Below are 20,274 nucleotides of genomic sequence, written 5' to 3' on the forward strand. Positions count from 1 at the left end.
TCATTTATTGCTTATTATTGGCCATAAAGGGCCGCCATTGATTTATCATAACTGTTAGTTTCCATCGACCACCCTCAATAACTCCCAGCCGAGCTTCAGAATCGACCCTGAGGCCCTCGAATAGGCAAGCTTGAGGCCCCGATTATTAATCATTCGATCTAGTTATAACCTTGCTCTCAAGCTCTTATCTCGTTACTAAGTTTTTCACATATCATCAACTGCTTAACGACTAGCATAAAAATAGATCACGTATTTTTAGAACAACTAAATCAAATTTAATTGTATTACCATTTTCACGGTAAACAATAGCTTATCCACTTACCAAAAGCATTAGCAAAAATTTGAGGTCGTAATACAATACTTATTACACGCCATGTAATTCCTTGCTACATATAACTACTCCTCATGCATGTTGATCTTCTTTTTTTTTTGGGAATGTGTTTGGTGATCAGCTCAGAAGCTATTAACTTTAAATTCTAATTATTGCCTTCGAGTTTGGGAGACCCTAATTTTTATAACCCAAAAGTACTATTAGTCCAAAGTCCCCAACTCAAACTATGACTATTCAAATTGACTTTGGCTAGGTTGTTTATTAACTCAACATTTCTCTTCATTGGACTTGGAGTAGTACACTCGCTGGTTGTTTGGGACGGAGAGGACAGCTCAAGAGAGTGTAAAAGCTTCTTCGGTTTCACTCTATTAAGCTCCAATACATTAGAGCCAATCAAATGAGGGAAATTCAATAAGGCTCGTGCCCCTCGTAGTTTATACGCTGATCGATCATAAGCCAATGCTGCATCCTCACACGTCTCATAGGTCCCGAGCTAAAGCCTAGCGCCTTTCCTTATAGGATCCCTTATCTCTGCCGCGAACTTTCCCCACGGGCGCCGCCTCACGCCTCTGTATCTCCTCCAGTTTGGTGGATCGTGTACACCACGCTCCGTACTTCCTAGGTCATGACACGGTTGTAATGAAGTAGGAGTAGTATCTCCCTTTTCATTGCTTATTTCTGAAAACGAAGATGCTAGGGTTAATATTTTGGGAAGAACCAATAATATTATTGAATGAGCTCATTTCTGGAAAGGAAGAATCTTCACAGAAATGTTCCATGGAATCGTAGCTTAGAATATTGCTTAGGTCAAATATTTCTGATGAAATTCCAGGCTGCATGACAAATACTAGGAAAATTATTTTCTGGGATTTCCTGTTCCTCAGCTATCTCACTGGAGTTGATCAAGTATTGAGAAATTAAGGTTTTGTGTATATATAGTCGTCATTAGTTATATCTTATTAGGAATTTCCAGGAAGCTCAAATATCCTAATATTGTATGTATCTGTGCACGTGTTTCTTATTTGAGTTTCAACAACCTTTTCTGAAACAAAAAGAGTTTAGATTAACTTTTCTTTTTATAGTTTTAATTAGTTCAGATTAAATACAATCGAATGATAAATGGTTCAAATTACACGCGCATAAATTTATGTATAGTTTTATGTAAAAGTGTACAAAGAAAACCGACAAATCGCACTAAACTGATAATCCGAGTCAAATTTAGAAAAAAAAATTCGACTATGGTTCGTTTTAATTTGGTTTGCTGTTGGGAAAAAAAATAATTTTTTTTTATTTATATAAAGTTCCTAGTAAGATCTAGGTTTTCATTGCATAACCACGATCATAATTGGTTTGGTTTGATTTTAACTAAAAAAAGTCAAACCAAAACCAAACCAACCCGACGTTATATGTACAGATGTTTTTAATAAATATATAACGTATTATTTCAAGCTTGGACTTATAATTTTTGAATACTCCAATACGTTTTATAGTCCACAAATATTAGTATCTCAAATAAATCCCAAACTAAACAAAACAATATTTATGCTAACAAAAGACATTCAATTCAATTGTACTAGGAATGACAATTGATGAATATCAATTTTTTAGTTTTTTCATGATTTAGATAAAATGCATAGATTATTTTCTTAGTGTTTAGGCATGTAAATAGTAGTTCTTATTATGTTCATTTTTATTATGGCTTATTAATAATATTTAATTCATGCTATTTTATTAACTATATGTTGAATATTTTAGTAAAATGTCATGACTCATCTCATCTTTTATGTTATTTATTTGATAAATACCTTATATAGTTCTCTTACTGTGATTAAATGAATATTTGGAGCACAAATTTTATATTTTATGTTATGAAGATTTATGAAGAAAAAAATCGAAAACCCAAAAAATTGGAGAGAATAGATTTCTACACAATTTCCTTTCATGGAAGATGACTATTAATGTTGTAGTTGCTGCCTGTTCACTATAATTTTTCTTATCCCACGTTTAAATTCATGGAGTATTCATTTAAATGTACGTGTTTAAAATATTTCCATTACTGCTCTCTACTGTCATCCCTTGTACGTGCTTATTATATTGAACAATATCAATGAAAGATTCTGATGAAATATAAAAATGGAAGTTGCTATGCCCGGAAACTTTGTAGTATTTGTTTATATTCCCACATATGAACAGATTGCACATCTCAAATCATACAATTAGATCAATTAAATAACGTTCTCTTTTAAATTTTTGAACGCTAGAGGATATATACTAGAGGATAATTATTTTAATGGAATTTGGAAATATTACTTACTGTGGATTATTCAAATGTCTCTCTGCAACGGTTTGGCCGGTCGTTTTGAGTATTTTAGCCATGTTCCCTTATTTATTGCCTCCTCTATATTATATTGTGGTTAAGTGACTTTTCGGGGTGGTTGGTTTGGGTTTCGGGTGAGTTTCGGAGTGCTTGGGACACTTAGTTCCAAAGTTGGAAGTTTTAATTGAAAGAGTTGACCAGAATTTGACTTTTGTGGAGACGACTCCGGAATAAAGTTTTGATTATTCCGATAGCTCCGTATGGTAATTTCGGACTTAGGAGTGCGTCCGGATATTGATTTAGAGGTCCGTAGGCCATTTTTGCGAAAGTTAGGAAGTTGAAGGTTTGGAAGATTGAGAAGTTTGACCAAGAGTTGATTTTATTGATATCGAGGTTGGATTCTGATTCCGAAAGTTAGAATAGATCTGTTGTGTCATTTATGACTTGTGTACAAAATTTGAGGTCAATCGGAGTTGGTTTGGTATAAATCTGCATTAGCTTTGGCGGTTGAAAGTTCGTGGATTCAGTAGGTTTGAATTGGGTTGCGACATAGATTTGATTTTGTTTGATATAATTTTAGGCATCGAGTAGATTCATTATGTATTTTGGAACTTGATAGTATGTTCGGACGGGGGGCCCGGATGTGATTCAGATTAAAATTGGGATCATTTTAGACTTGGTTGATAGCTCAAAAACAATTGAATCTGGTGCAATCGCTCATGTGCACTTTGGGCCACAGATGCGACACCATATAAGCGACCTCTAAGCCGCAGGTGCGAAGAGGATCTGGATTGAGCTGGTATCGCAGGTGCGGACACCTGGGTGCAGGTGCGCATCCGCAAAAGCGATTTCCTTTCCGCAGTAGCGGATCTTGGTTAGCTGACGAAGGACCGCAAGTACAGTCAAGAGTCCGCAGAAGCCGGCTCCCATAACAGGTCACTGGTCCGCAGAAGCGGTTTCTGTTCGCTGGAGTGGATTTGCCTGGCTTAATGAAAAGCTGCACCTGCATGGATTTTTCGCAGGTGCGAAGTTGCAGAAGTGGTTGTTGGTCCGCAGAAGTAGAATAACTAGGTAGAAAAGAGCCGGATCGAGAGTTTTGTCCCATTTTTCATCTTTTGATTTAGAGAGCTCGAGTTTGGACGATTTTGGAAGGGATTTTCAAGGAGCTGATCGGGATTAGTGTTTATGACTCAGATTTGATTATTATACATGAATTCATCATCATTTTTACCATTTAATTAGGACCCGTTTGGCCATGAGTTTTGCCAAAATAAATTTGGGATTTATTTGGCAAACTCATGTTTGGCCATAAATTTTGCCCACATTTTGGCAAAATTCCAAATCCTAAAATCACCCCAATTGCTGATTTTGGGCAAAAATCCCAAAACTTGGGAATTATATACATGTTTTTTTCAAAATAAATTTGGGAAATATGTTTTTGATAACGTATATCCAAACACATTTTCATCTTCAAACCAAACTTCACCCAAATCAGATTTTTCAAAATAAATTTGGGAATCTATGGCCAAACGCTAGCTTAGTGTTTTGAGTTGCAAAAATTGGGAAAGTTTTGTGAAAACTTCCTAAACCATTATTTGAGGATTTGAAGATCGATTTGAAGTAGTAATTGGACAATTTTATTATGGTTGGACTAGTTAATGAATGGATGTTCGGATTTTATAAGTTTGATTGGGTTTCGAGACGCGAGCCCGGGGTTGACTTTTGAGTTGACTTTTTAATTTTCTTTAGATTGCAACTTTATTATCCGGAATAGTTTTCTATGGTTTGTATTTATGGTATAAAATTATTTTGGCTAGATTCGAGCTGTCCAAAGTTGCATATTCGCGAAAAAGGCTGACTATTGGATTGAGTTAACTTGTTTGAGGTAAGTATCTTGCCTAACTTTGAATGGGGGAACTACCCCTTAGGATTTGGGCTGATTGTGCTATTCGTGATATGTGAAAGCCGTACATAAGGTGACGAGTGGGTACAGACCGGTTTAGGTTAGTTGGACTATTTTTATTCCTTTAACTGAATTATCATAGCATGTTATATTTTTTATTTTTAGTCTACCCTTACTTTGAGCACGTAATTTTTGTCCAATAATATGAAATTACTCCCCTAGAACTTCAAAAAATAGCTTTAATTATTTTATAGAATTTTAGAAATTTTTATATACTTTATTTGATTTATTTTGTGCGTATTTGTGTTTGGTGCATTTTTAGTAGCATTTTAAATCCTGAAAAAAAATATTTTAATTTTTACATTTTAGATTTTAATTGCATAATTAATTGCATTTGTAAAAAACACTAAAATGCCAAAAATATATTAGTCGATTTGCCGTTATTTTTCTTACTTGAAATTAATTATTTAGGTAATTAGTTAGTTAATCAATCATTAGATAAAATCAGTAAACAAGCTAACTTTTCAATAAGCTTTTAATTATCATGTAGTTAATTAGCGGCTAAACATAAAAGATCAAGAAGAGAGGAAAGGGTCGTCTGCCCCATATTCTGAATTGGCCAATTGCAGCGGCTCAATTATCCTTGCGACTCAAGCCCTAGACCCTCACTCTCTATCACCAAAAAAGAAAAAGGTGTGCATCAGTTTCTTCCTCTAAGAACAAAAAATGCAGCTGCTCCTTCTTCCTAAAAAAAGACAGCACTTTCTCACTATTTTACGGCCATGAAAGAACCACTAAACTTATCCTAAAACAGTCCATAAACCAGTCTTGTTTCCATACCAAAACCCTAGTGAAAATCAGTCCAAAACATAAGCTAAAAAGCATCCAAAGCCCAGCTATTATATCACCCCCAAATACCTCAAATTCCAGCTCCAGATTTACCCCAAAAACATAGTGATCACCCCCAAAATAGCCCCAAATGCAGCTGAAAAATGCCACCCACCTCCAGCCCATTTTCAGTCATGAAAAGCTGAAACTTCAGCTTTAAAAAACAGCCACTGAAATCGACACACATCAAAAATTAGTTGCAACCTCAGCCATTTTTATCCCAAAAACCACCTTGGAACACTACTGCAACCGATCACAAAAACCAGCAGAAAAAATCATTCTCGGTTGCTAAAAATCTAAGTGAAAACAATCCAGGAAAAGTCCTCAACGAGGTCTTGGTTCGAGGTTTCGGCGTACGATCAGAGGTCAATAACCGTCTCAGATTCATTCGAGACTTTGTTCAAAGTTGGTTTCCAAATAATAAACAAAGGTTGCTACATAAAGGTTCATTCTCCTTTACTTTATTGTTAATAATATTATTTTAATTGTGTGTGAAGTCATTTCTTATTTTATGCCTCTAGTTAATTATTCTTTCTGTTAAAATAAACATTGGTTGTTTTGTTATTGTTTGTTCAATTTACAGACTCTTAGAGAATTATTGAGTAAGCATTTCTTAATCAAAGCTAAATGGACTGCATGACAAGTTAATGCTGCTCGGTGGGCCGGGCCTGAACCGGACCGGACCGGGCCCGCGGTCCTAACGGGCCTGGTGGGCCTGGTGGGCCGGTCCTGGGTGGGCCGGTCTTGGTGGGCCTCTGAGCCCGTCACGGGCTGGTCTCCATGGTTGAGCCCACGAGCCCGGGACCGTTTGGCCCGGGACCGGCAGGCGGGCCTGGGCCGGTCCTGGCGGGCCTGGCGGGCCCAACGGCTATTTTAAAAAAAAAAAAAAAAAAAAAAAAAAAATCAAACGGCCATATTTAAAATCTAGCCGTTTGGGCTGAAAATATGACCGTTTTTTAAGTTAAAAAAATGGCCATTTGGCCCCCAAACTTTATTTTAACCCCAAACTTTATATAATTACACTTTTCCCCATTTCTCAACTATAAATACCCCCTCATTCTTTCATTTTTATTCACCAATTCATCAATATCTCTCAATATCTCTCAATCTCTCTCAATCTCTCTACTACAATTACTTAATTTATTGTTGAAATTTCGTGAAAAATTGTGAAGTTGTTGAATTGAAGTTTTCAAGTGTTCAACGATTTTCAATTTTCAAGAAGTTGTTCGGCAATCCGGTAAACTCGTTTCAACTCTTACGTTTTTATAATATATTTTTGTGTGGTTTAGTTTGCATAATTATAATTAATATGGCATTTACTTTGAAAAAAATGTTTGGTAAAGGAAAAGATAAAACCGGTGAAAGTAGTGGCCAACCAACTACCCTTCCCCCGGCTCCCCGACCTAGAAAAGATAAGCAAGTTGAAAGTAGTCGCCAACCTAGACGTCCTCCTCCTTCCGTAATTCTTGATAGTGATCACCCTTGTTTTCAATTTACCGATAGTGAATTTTATCATAATGTTGCACCAGGTGATAGATTAGATGATGAAATTATGAATGCTCTTTATCCTAATGAAACCATCTTAGAAAATAATGAGGAAAATGAGGATGATGATGAAACTCAAGCACCGGATTTAGATGATACACCTACTAGTCCTCTTAATAACCCAAGTGATGCACCGGTCGACCCACCTGTAGAAACTCCTACTTTTAATAGAGAACCTGCTAAACGCTTAGAAACATCATTAGTTTGGAATTTTTTTACTCAAGTAAGAGAAAAAAATAAGGCTAAGTGTAAAACTTGTGGGAAATTAATGTCGCATAAATATGTAGGAGACCGTAGCGGCACAGGTAGTTTGACTAGGCACATAAAAACACACCCTAGAGATAAGGCTAGATTTTTTCAAATGAAAGCGCATCTAGAGGGGACAAGTGTAGATTCTGCGATTAACCCTAGTACAGGTTCAAATCTAGTTCAACCAGGAATTAACACTGTCACTGGAGGTATTTTATATTACGATCCAAATAGAGATCGTGAAGAATTAGCAAAGATGATTACTGTTATGTGCTTACCTTATACTTTTGCTTCTAATCCTAATTGGGTTCATTATATTAGAAGAGTGTTTAATCCTACTTATAAAGGTTGGCCTCGCGCAACAGTTAAGAGTGATATTTATAAATTCAAACATGAATATGAACAATATTTGCGTTATTTATTTACTCATATACCTAATCGGATTTCTATTACTACTGATATTGGTAGAAGTGGTAATGATTGTGATTACCTAACTGTTACAAGTCATTGGATAGATGAAGAATGGATAATGCAAAAACGCATAATTGCATATAGAATAATTAATTCGCGTCACACAGGTAAATTTATAGCTAACACTGTTGCAGATATTTGTAGATATTTTTGCTTTAGCGATAAAATAATGGCAATTTCAATGGATAATGCTTCTAGTAACACCAGTGCTATAGGCATGCTTACAACAACACTAAATCCTGCATTTACTAATATTTTCCATGTTAGATGTATTTGTCATATTTATCATTTAATTGTCGGTGATGGTATGCGAATATTAAACATAGAAATTGAAAAGGTTAGAATGGCTCTTAATTGGCTTTTTTATTCAAACCGTAGAAGTAGACTTAGAGAGTATTTTAAAAAATGTGATGAATATGGCCTTAGAGAAAGAAAGGTTCCTAAACCTTGCCCGACTAGATGGAATTGTATGTACGAAAGTTTAGTAGTAGCATATGAATATAGAAACCCAATTAATGCAACGTTTAATTCTCGGGTAGGTGGTGAAGATGATGATGAAATGCTTACCACTCAAGATTGGACTAATGTTAAAATTCTTTTAGATTTTTTAGAACATTTTCAAATTGCAACAAATGCATTTTCTGGGCAATATTATCCTACTATTTCAAACTGTTTAGTTTATATTGCAGCACTATCTGATTTGTTTGTTGAATTTAGTGAGGGTGGGGATATTTATGAACTTGCTATAAATGAAATGAAACAAAAGTTTAAAAAATATTTTTTTCCTATCCCTCCTATTTATGGTCTTGCTGCAATGCTAAATCCTACAATGAAATTGGGAGGTCCTCATTTTTGGTATTCAAATATTTATAAGGCTTTAGATCTTTCAAATGAGGAAATTGCGACACTTGCAGATGCAAAAGCTTCAATTAAGATTAACGCTCAAACAGTTTATAATGCTTATCAACTTGCCTTAGAGCATGCTAGGCCAACTATTCCAACCCCTACTTCGTCTAGCTCACAATCCTCTAAAAGAGTTGCGGGCTTAAAAGCTCTTAAATCTTGGACGGAGTTCAGGGGGTCTCAAGGTGAAAATTATGATGAAACTTCACATCTAAATGAGCTTCAAGTTTATTTGTCTCAGGGACTTGAAAAGGAGAATCCAGACGGCTCTTTTGATCTTTTGGAATGGTGGAAGGCAAGGGAAAAACATTTTCCTGTTCTTGCAAGGATGGCTCGGGATATTTTATCAATTCAAGCTTCAACTGTTGCATCAGAGAGCGCTTTCAGTCAAGCAAGACTGCAAATAGGTGATCATAGAGCGTCTATGAGGGATAGCTTGGAAAAATCAGTATTGTTTAGAGATTGGATCCGCTCGGAAAGAAGAAACTTTGGAATTGCAGAAGCACAACCGGCGATAGATGAAGCTTATGAAGAAATGATAGCGGAACTTACGGAGGATTCGGCTTCGCCCGGAAGTGGTGATGAACAAGCTTCTTTTCCACCACCACCAACGCAACCTCCTCCGAACCTTGAAGGATTTATGAGATTTGTTAGAGATAATACATAGAATAATATGTAACTTGTATTTTGGCACATCTTCCTTAGTTTTTTCCTTCTAATGGTGGTATTAGTACCTTGTTGTGCTCATTCCATTGGGGGAAGGATGACTAAGAAAGATATGTCATTTTTTGGTAATAAAATTTATTGCTTCTACCCATGAGCTTCTTTTCGCAATATTTCTTTGTCTATACTTAGAATTATTTATATGCTACAATATATACATAATATACAATATATATACTACAAGAAAATATATTTATAAGATACAATATATACATAAGATACAATATATATACTACAAGAAAATATATAAGAGAATATATATACATAAGATACAATATAATATACTACAAGAAAATATATTATGCTACAATATATACATAATATACAATATATATACTACAAGAAAATATATAAGAGAATATATATACATAAGATACAATATAATATACTACAAGAAAATATATTATGCTACAATATATACATAATATACAATATATATACTACAAGAAAATATATTTATAAGCTACAATATATACATAAGATACAATATATATACTACAAGAAAATATATAAGAGAATATATATACATAAGATACAATATAATATACTACAAGCAAATATATAAGAGAATATATATACATAAGATACAATATAATATACTACAAGCAAATATATTATGCTACAATATATACATAATATACAATATATATACTACAAGAAAATATATTTATAAGCTACAATATATACATAATATACAATATATATACTACAAGAAAATATATAAGAGAATATATATACATAAGATACAATATATATACTACAAGAAAATATATTATGCTACAATATATACATAATATACAATATATATACTACAAGAAAATATATAAGAGAATATATATACATAAGATACAATATAATATACTACAAGAAAATATATTATGCTACAATATATACATAATATACAATATATATACTACAAGAAAATATATTTATAAGCTACAATATATACATAAGATACAATATATATACTAAAAGAAAATATATAAGAGAATATATATACATAAGATACAATATAATATCAAGAAGTGATATTTATGCATGACAATTTAGTGTTTTACTATTGTTTTGTTATTTTCTTTTTCGTCAAGCACTTTAATAATTAGATATACATATATACTACATATTAATATAGCCATGATACTACAAGAAATTGTCTTTAAAAAAAAAAAAAAAAAACCCGCTAGGCCCGCGAAGCCCACGAGCCCGGCCCGTTAAGCACAGGACCATGTGGGCTTAGGCCCGTCACGGGCCGGTTCCACCCATTAGGCCCACGAAGACCGGGACCGCCAGGCCCGGGACCGCCAGAGCCCGGGACCACGAAGCCCGGGACCGCGAGGCCCGGCCCGTTAGGCCCACTAAGGCCCGGGCCCGGGACAAAATACAGCCCTATGACAAGTTTTAGAATTAATTTCACTTTTTGTCCTATCTTTGGATAATAATCTGCTCACAATTGAAATATTTTATTAATCTTTTATAGATTCAAAGTTTTGCTCTGAGTTGATTTAACAAGATAATGAGTCCATTAAGTAACTGTAACGTTGGATTGTTTACTACTTTTGTTCACGAGATTGTAATATAATTTTGTTTAAGAAAAAAAATATACAAAATATGGGATATTAGTGTGGATAAATTGTTTGGGCCATGATTTGATTTTGAGGAGAGTTGGTCTTTGGGCTATAAGAAAAGAAAGAATTTGGGCAAAAAAAAAAAGTTGTCCTCATTCGGCCCAAAATAATAAATAACATAGTTGGCCCATCTTTTTTTAAGCTAGCCACTTTTCTATACACAACTTAATTCATTCCCTCCACAACAATTCTATAATACTCTTTACCTTACAATAATCTCAAATATTAGGAAAACAATTCATATGCGTAGAATATTTTAGGCGCATTCTAATCTATTATCGTGATTGTGTACACGTTTGCGTGATATAATTATGATTCCCAAAATAAATCAAAGTACGCATTCTCGCGACTTTGACCAAACAATTATAATAATTAAAAAAGTATTATCAATTGTGTACATGCATGCGTGACATGATTTTAGCGCACTAAATAAAAAATAAATTACAAACATGTGATCCGTTTCAAAGGCTAAATCCATGATGCCATATTTAAAAGCGGCAAGAGATAAAATACACATAGGTTCTAAAATACGTAATTAAACAGTTAATTAGGCCAAGTTATGATTAAAGCAACTGCATTAAAACCACAAAACTCGGGAGTGCCTCACACCTTCTTCCGGGTTAACAGAATTTCTTACCTCATCTTCTATGTTTAGCGGACTATAAAATAGAGTCCAATTTCCTCGATTTGGGATTATAAAATAAACCGGTGACTTGGTGTCACGACCCAAAATCCAACTAGTCGTGATGGCACCTAACCCAACCCGCTAGGTAAGTCAATTACCCTATATCTAATTTCAATAGAATTTAATAAAACAATAAAGGAAAGAAAATATCTTAATCTTATATATTTTCCAAGGACTGGTAGAAAATATCATGAGTTTCTAAGAATAGAATTTACAAAGCCGGTATGAAATAAATACATCATCTGTTTGAAAAGTACATAAATAGAGTTTTATGAATCTAAGGCTACCATGAACAAGAGGCAGCTACAACCGGAACGCAGGTACACCTTCAAGTCCAACTCCCGTCGAACACAGCAATATCATCAGTCAACATCTGCACGTAAGGTACAAAAGTGTAATATGAGTACAACTGACCACATGTACTTAAGAAATAACAAATCTAACCTTAGGTTGAAAGTAGTGACGATCTGGAACAAAGGCCGGGTCTGATAAATAGGGATTTTGACCGCTTATTTGCTCTCTTTTACTTGCGTTTTAGCTAAAAATACATAAAGGTATTCCCGAAAACTAACAAAATATGCTTGCTTATAGGAATATTGGAAAACGAGCCAAAGAAGTCATAATCAACTCATAAAGAAGTGAAAAGTGAACAAGAACCAAAATAGGGCAAAAAGGCTAGCAGGGCGGACCGCACAATTCTAGTGCGGCCGCAGAGAGGAGATTCAGATAGTAGTCTTTGGGCCATCTAAAGGCATGCGAACCGCACCTAAATTATGCGGCCGCAGGATGTCAATTGTGGACGCACTCATTATTCTATGGTCCACAAAAGTGAAGAATCAGAGAGTTGGGTTCAAGTCCAAAGTCAATGAGTGCGGATCGCTTCATTTTTGTGCGGCCGCACTTATTTCTATGCGGACCGCAGAAGCCCCGAAGTACCAAGCTCAAGTTCCAGGAATGCGGACCGCACGATAATTGTGCAGCCGCAAAAACCCATTGTGCGGACCGCACCAGAATTATGCGGCCGCACAACCTTCGCAGGGGCATTTTTGTCAGATATTTTCAGCTTAGTATAAATAGATTTTTTTGTCATTTTAAGGTTAAGTTCAATTTTGGGAAGAGCACTTGAGCCGTTTTCTTTACTGTTTTGAGTAATTTAGTACTAGATTAATTTCTAAACATTAGATTTTCTTTATCTTATCAATTATTATGCATTATACCTTAATTTCTTCTTGTATTTCTTCATTTTTCATGAGGAGCTAAATTTCTAACTAGGGTTGTGGCCCAACCCTAGTGTGGGTATTTAATGGATATTTAATTTAGGAATTGTTTGTGAGTCTGTTAGTGATATTTAGCCTTGTACATGCTTGTATTCAAGAATTAATGGTTCCAATCATTGATTCATTCCTATTTGACTTAGTCTTCACTTGAGAAAGAGAGACCAAGTCTAGGAAAACTTGGCTAAAAAGAAATTGGGGTGAACTCAAGAAATTGATAGCCCCAATTAAAGGGTCAAATCTAGAGATAGTAAGACCCGACTTGAAATATATCACTTAAATTGTGCAATACCCATTTGAACTTGAGAAAGCCAAATTGGGCAAAATCACTCAAACTACCGAGAGAGATAGAGTGGGTAATTGCGTGTGATTGCTATATTACAACCCCAACTAATCAAACTTGCCCTAGAGCTTACAACTCGTTAGCTAACCACCTAAGTGGAAGTCACGACCCTAGATCCTTTATCATTTGAAAAACAACCAAAACCAAAAACATTGTCTTCTAATTTATTATATGCAATCAATAGTTTAAAGTAGAAATAGAAACAACAAACAAGAATGCGGATTTGCAATTTGAGGCACATTACACAATTATACTAGGTGTATACGTAATCCCATTTATAACTCCCTGAGGATTCGACCCTGACTTGCGTTGGTTTTATTATTGCTTCGACCGCCTCACTACATATATTTGTGGTGTGAGTTTGGGCGACATCAATTTTTGGCGCCGTTTCCGAGGAATTAAATGGATTTAGCTATATATCTAGGTCTTTATGTGTTTTATCTTCTTCTCCTTCTGAGTCACTAATTTTGCTTTTGAATTCATTTTAGGCACGAAAATGGCTCTCAACAACGAGCCCATCGGAAATGTGCCATTGGGGGAGGAAGTGGACGATGATCAAATGGATGAGGTTCCTCTTGAACCTCAAGCTAATAGACGAGGCTTCCCGCCTCAAGATAATGTGTCCACCCCTCCCCCACCTCCACCAAGAGCGGCAGCCCACTGAAAACTACCAAACGAGGGTTGTGCAAGTGCTATAGTCCCACCCAGCATTAGTGCGGGCAACTTCCAAATCACCAACGAGATGCTTACACTACTTGAGCAACGGGGATTCTTTACCAGGGCTCCGAATTAAAATGCCTACAAGTATCTCAAGGGTTCGTCGATACTTGTTGGGGGAGCAAGAAAACAAATGTCTCTAAGGACGCTGAGGTTGAGGCTATTTCCCTTTTCTCTACGGGAAAAAACATTGGACTGGTTAGAGAGATTGTACAATCATTCCATCCACACTTAGGATGAGTTCGCGGAGAAGTTTATTTTCAAATTCTTCTCTTCGGAACATATGGTGACGCTTTGGGATGAGATTCTTGCATTCAAGAAAGAACCCAATGAGCCATTGCATAAGATTTGGGAAAGATATCGTACCATGGTTAAAGATTTCCCGAATAGTGATATGACCGAGGACATGATCCAACAAACCTTTTATAGGGGAGTCAACACAACAAATCAATGTGTGGTAAATCAACTGGAGGGAACTTCATGAACACGCCTTACGCTGAAGCTTGTGAAATTGTTGATAAAATGACGGATACCTCTTCGGCATGGAAAGTAGAGCCAATGTTCCGCAAGGTGACCCTAATGTTATTCACCCACACAAGGAGCTACATGATCATGATCAAGCTATTGCCGAGTTGGAAACTACTATGAACCAATTGGCCAAAGCTCAGCTTCAACAAGTTAAAGGGCTAAAACAAGTGCATGCAATGGAAGGTGTGAATATGATGGTAAACAAGAGACGGCAACATGGTCAACAAATGCAAAACCATCCGGAACAATTCATGCAAGATAATAGTGGTTATGATCAAGGTGATTCATTAAATGAGCAAGAAGAAGAAGAAGTTCAATATGTCAACAATTATCAAGGTCAAACAAACAATGCTCAAGGACAAAATCAACAACAATGGAGGTCACAAGGGAACCAAGGTAATTGGAACAACCAAAACCACCAAGGCATGGAGTGGTGGAAATCCTAATTAAGGCAATTGGAACAATCAAGGAAATCAAGATAAGTGGAATAAGTAAGGCAATTAGGGTGGCAACAATCAAAGCAATTGGGGAGGAAATAACCAAGAAGGGTAGAACAATAACAACAACCGGGGGTCGGGTTTTCAAGGGCCCCCGATGTTCCAACAACAAAGCAATCCACCTCCCTATCTTTCTCAAGTCTCGAGCTCTTCTTCAAATGAGATGGGTAGAATTGAAAACATTTTTAATTAGATGATGTATAAGAATACCGACTCGATGCTCAATTAGCCGCACACAACACTTCTATTCGGAATTTAGAGGTTCAATTAGGCCAAATCTCACAAGCTTTGAACATTCTTCCTAAGGGGGCACTACCTAGTGATACGGTGTTAAACTCGAAGGGTGGGAATAATATGGGACATGCTATAGTCGTGACTACTAGAAGTGGAAAAGGTGTAGATGCAACCACCTCAAATCAAAGAAGGATTGTGGATGAAGATGATATGGTTCAAGAAGATGATACCACAAGCAATGTGGTTCAAGCTAATGAAGAAGTGAGAATTGATATAGGTGAAAGTGTGGAGGAGATGCAAGAAGAGGTGAACTCATCTAGGGAACACGTGATTGACATGCCGGAACTGGTAGTGCCAAAGGCTAAGGCACCAACGCCAAGGCCTCCTCCTCCATACCCTCAAAAGCTTGCAAAGCAAAACAGTGAAAACCAATTCAAAAAGTTTATTGATATGATGAAGAGTTTGTCAATTAATGTGTCGTTGGTTGAGGCATTGGAATAAATGCCGGGATATACAAAATTCATGAAGGATTTGGTAACCAAGAAAGGATCAATGAATTGTGAAACCATCAAGATGACTCATCAAGTGAGTGCTATTGTGCACTCAATGGCTCCGATTGGATGATCCGGGTGCTTTCACAATCCCTTGAACTATTGGGAGCGCCGATTTTGACAAAGAATTATGTGATATCACGGCAAGTATCAACTAGATTCCCTATTCAGTGTTCAAAACTTTGGGAATTGGGCAACCAAGACCTATATCCATGAGGTTGCAAATGGCGAATCGAACAATGAAGAGGCTTTTGGGTATTATTGATGATGTATTGGTTCAAGTTGACAAGTTCATTATCCCGGTGGACTTTGTGATCCTAGATTGTGAAGTGGACTATGAGGTGCCTATCATTTTGGGTAGACCTTTCCTCGCTATGGGGAAGGCTCTTGTTGATGTGGAGGCCGGTGAGCTCTCTTTCCGGGTGTATGACAAAAAGGTGGTCTTCCATGTGTGCAAATCAATGAGGAAACCGAATAGTAATAAAGTTTGTTCGCTCATGGATTTGGTGGTGGATGTGATTGTTGATGATGCTAGTGCCACAACGAATGTTGAAGACAAATTGGAAGTTGTTTTGCTCAACCTTGATGATGATGAGGAGAGTGATGGCTATGTAGAGTGTGTAAATGCATTCCAAGGCATGGGGTCATACACTTATGAGCCCCGAAAGCTGTCTTCAGATCTTGAAAACCGGAAAACTCCCCCAAAAGCGCCCTCAATCGAGGAGCCTCCTACCTTGGAGTTAAATCCATTGCCCCCTCATCTCAAGTATGAATTCCTTGGTCTTTCTTCTACTTTACCGGTTATCGTTTCTTCTTGCTTAACTAACATGCAGGTAGAGTCCATATTGGAGGTGCTACAAAGGAGGAAAAGAGCAATCGGATGGACTTTGGCGAATATCCGAGGCATAAGCCCCGCCTTTTGCATGCAAATGATTATTTTGGAGGAGGGTGCCAAACCCTCCATTGAACATCAAAGGAAGCTAAACTAAGCAATGCAAGAGGTGGTAAAGAAGGAGATAATAAAGTGGTTAGATGCCGGGGTTGTGTACCCCATTTTCGATAGCTCGTGGACCTCTCCGGTGCAAGGCATGAATATGGTGACAAATGACATGAATGAATTGATCCCAACACGAACTGTCACTAGATAGAGAGTGTGCATGGACAATAGGAAGCTCAACAAAGTCACTCGAAAAAATCATTTTCCGCTTCCGTTTCTTAACCAAAGGCTTGATAGGTTGGCTGGACATGTTTTTTATTGCTTTCTTGATGGATATTTCGCCTACAATCAATCCTCATTGCTCCTGAGGAACAAGAGAATCCTAATGCACCGACGACTTTTCAATGGTGTATGATGGTTATTTTCACCGACATGGTGGAGGATATTCTTGAGGTATTTACGGATGATTTTTCTATGGTTGGGAATTCGTTTGAAGATTGTTTAGATAATTTGGATAGGGTATTGTCTAGATGTGAGGAGACAAATTTGGTGTTGAATTTGGAAAAGTGTCACTTCATGGTCGAAGAAGGCATTGTCCTTGGCCACAAAATTCCAAAGCATGGTATTGAGGTCGACAAGGCCAAGATTGAGGTGATCTCCAAACTCCCTCCCCCGACATCCGTGAAGGAAGTGGGGAGCTTCTTGGGTCATGAAGGTTTTTTTTGCCGATTCATCAAGGACTTTTCCAAGGTGGTAAACCCATTGTGCAAACTTATGGAGAAGGATGCCAAGTTCTATTTCAATGAAGATTGTATGAAGGCATTCGAGTTGCTTAAGTTCAAGTTGACTACTACTCCTATTATCATGGCATCGGATTGGAGCTTTCCTTTTGAGATCATGTGTGGTGCTAGTGATGTTGCGGTTGGAGCGGTGTTGGGGCAAAGAATCAACAAAATCTTCCATCCGGTCTACTATGCTAGCAAAACCATGAATGATGCCCAAGTCAACTACACTGTGACCGAAAAGGAGCTACTTGCTATTGTTTTGCTATGGAGAAGTTCCAGCCGTATTTGATGGGTACTAAGGTGATTGTTCACACCGACCATGCAGAGCTTCAGTATTTGATGAGCAAGAAAGATTTTAAGTCAAGGTTGATATGGTGGGTACTACTATTACAAGAGTTTGATCTAGAGATTCAAGATCGCAAGGGTAGTGAAATCAAGTGGCGGACCACTTGTCCCGTTTGGAGGAGGAGTGGAGGACACATGATGGCCTTGAGATCAATGATTCATTTCCCGACGAGCAACTCCTAGACGTTTTAATGACCGGGATGCCATGGTTTGCCGATTTAGCCAATTATCTTGTGAGTGGCATTGTACCAAATAAGTTCTCTTCAAACCAAAGGAAGAAGCTCAAACGAGATTGCTTGAATTATTATTGGGATGAGCCATATCTTTTCAAGATATGTACCGATGGTGTGATCCGGTGATGTTTGCCGGAACAAGAACAAATGGGAATTCTTGAGCCTTGCCATTCCTCACTGTATGGTGTTCACCTTGGTGTAGCTAGAAAGGCTACAAAAGTTTTGACTTGTGGACTCTATTGGCCTACTCTCTACAAGGACGCTAGTGAGCTTGTCAAGCGGTGTGATAAATTCCAAAGGGCCGGTGGGATTTATTAGAAGAATAAGATGCCTCTCACCACCATTTTAAAGATTGATATCTTTGATGTTAGGGGTATTGATTTCATGGGACCATTCGTGAGCTCTTGTGGGAACACTTATAATTTGGTAGTTGTGGACTATGTGTCAAAATGGGTTAAAGCCGTGGCTTACCCAACAACGAAGGTCAAAGTGTGGTGGCATTCTTGAAAAAGAACATCTTCATAAGGTTTGGTACTCTGAGGGCCATTATTAGTGATGGGGGTTCGCATTTTTGCAACCTAGCTTTTGATACATTACTCATAAAGTATGGTGTCACTCATAAAGTCTGAACCCCCTACCATCCTCAATCAACCGGACAGGTTGAAGTCTCCAACCGGGAGATCAAGAGTATTTTGTCAAAGACTATGAATGCCAACCAGACGGATTGGTCAAGAAAACTTGATGACGCTCTTTGGGCTTATAGGACGGCATACAAGACGCCGATTGGGATGTCTCCATATTGATTGGTATCTGGGAAGGCGTGTCATCTTCCAGTAGAACTTGAGAATAAGGCAATGTGGGGTTTGAAGAAGTTGAACGTTGAGTGGGATGTCGCTGCAAACTTAAGAGTGTCACACTTGAATGAGCTTGATGAATTCTGGTACCATGCATACACAAGTTCTTCCTTTTACAAGGAGAAGATGAAGTAACTCCATGACAAGTAAATCCACAATAAGGAGTTTAAAGAGGGTGATCTTGTGCTTTTGTTCAATTCCCGGTTACGGATGTTTCCGAGCAGGTTGAAGTCAAAATGGAGTGGCCCCTTTGAAGTGGTGAATGTAACCCCCTTTAGTGCTCTAGATTTGAAAAATAAGAATGGTGAGGTGTTTAGAGCCAACGGGCACTGGGTTAAACATTATCTTGGCAAAGTTGATGATGGTCACATTGTGACGGTTCTTCATTTAAAGTGATTGGTAATATGCGTCGTGCCGCGATGTTAAATCAGGCGCTTCTTGGGAGGCAACCCATGTATCATTTTCTTTTTCTTGTTTCACTTCTTTAGATTAGATAAACTTTATTTTGTTCTAACTATTTTTGGAGTGGATGCAGGAATGGGTGTGCATTATAGAGACTGTGCATAAAAATTTGGCTAAGTGTAACAAGAAGTGCGGACCGCAGCAGAATTATGTGGACCGCACTAACAGACAGCGGCCGTACAATTCTATGTGTGGTCGCACAACTGGAAGATCAAAAATGCATATTCTCTGAAGTTTGGCCAATCAAAAGTCATTAACAAATTGCGACTGCACTCACTTTTGTGCGGTCTATACTAATGCTACGGCAGCACTTTTGTGCGGATCGCAGCAAGTCTTCACATGAGCGGGTAAGGAGTGCGGTCCGCATTCAAAATTATATGTCCGCACTGAGGTAGGTTTGGGCCCGACGGGTCAGCCTATAAATAGAGCCTCTCACAACTTTTTACACTCTTCGACTAAGTTAACACAGTGCATATCTTCATTGTTCTCAAATCTTCCATCATTTCATCAGTGTTGAATCTCACCTACATCTTCATTACTGGTATGTTCATTTCATCTTTAGATTTTTCATTTTTTTCTTAATTATGTTATTTGGTTTAGGTAATTACTTGCCTCAAAATATCAATAGTTAGTCTTTTTTTGTTTAGAATCATGTGGGTAACATATTAAGTATTAATTGGGGTATAGGTAAGTAGCTACCCATATATACTTGTGCAAACCAAGTCTAAATTATGAAAGGATTGCATAAACCCTAGTTCAGTGCTCGAAAATTTCAAATTGTGCGGCCGCACTCATTTTTGTGTGGTCCGTACTTTGAGCTTTGTGGCTGCACACACTTTTGTGCGGTCCGCAACTCTCTGAGCTAGGTCAAGTA

General features: G+C 37.3%; 1 pseudogene; it reads right to left on the minus strand.

The window, feature by feature from the left end:
- Positions 1-374: 374 nt before the first annotated feature.
- Positions 375-1,210, minus strand: LOC142182555 (uncharacterized; annotated as a pseudogene).
- Between the last annotated feature and the right edge of the window lie 19,064 nt (positions 1,211-20,274).

This window comes from Nicotiana tabacum, chromosome 7 (genome assembly GCF_000715075.1).
Source record: "Nicotiana tabacum cultivar K326 chromosome 7, ASM71507v2, whole genome shotgun sequence".
Lineage (NCBI taxonomy): Eukaryota > Viridiplantae > Streptophyta > Magnoliopsida > Solanales > Solanaceae > Nicotiana > Nicotiana tabacum.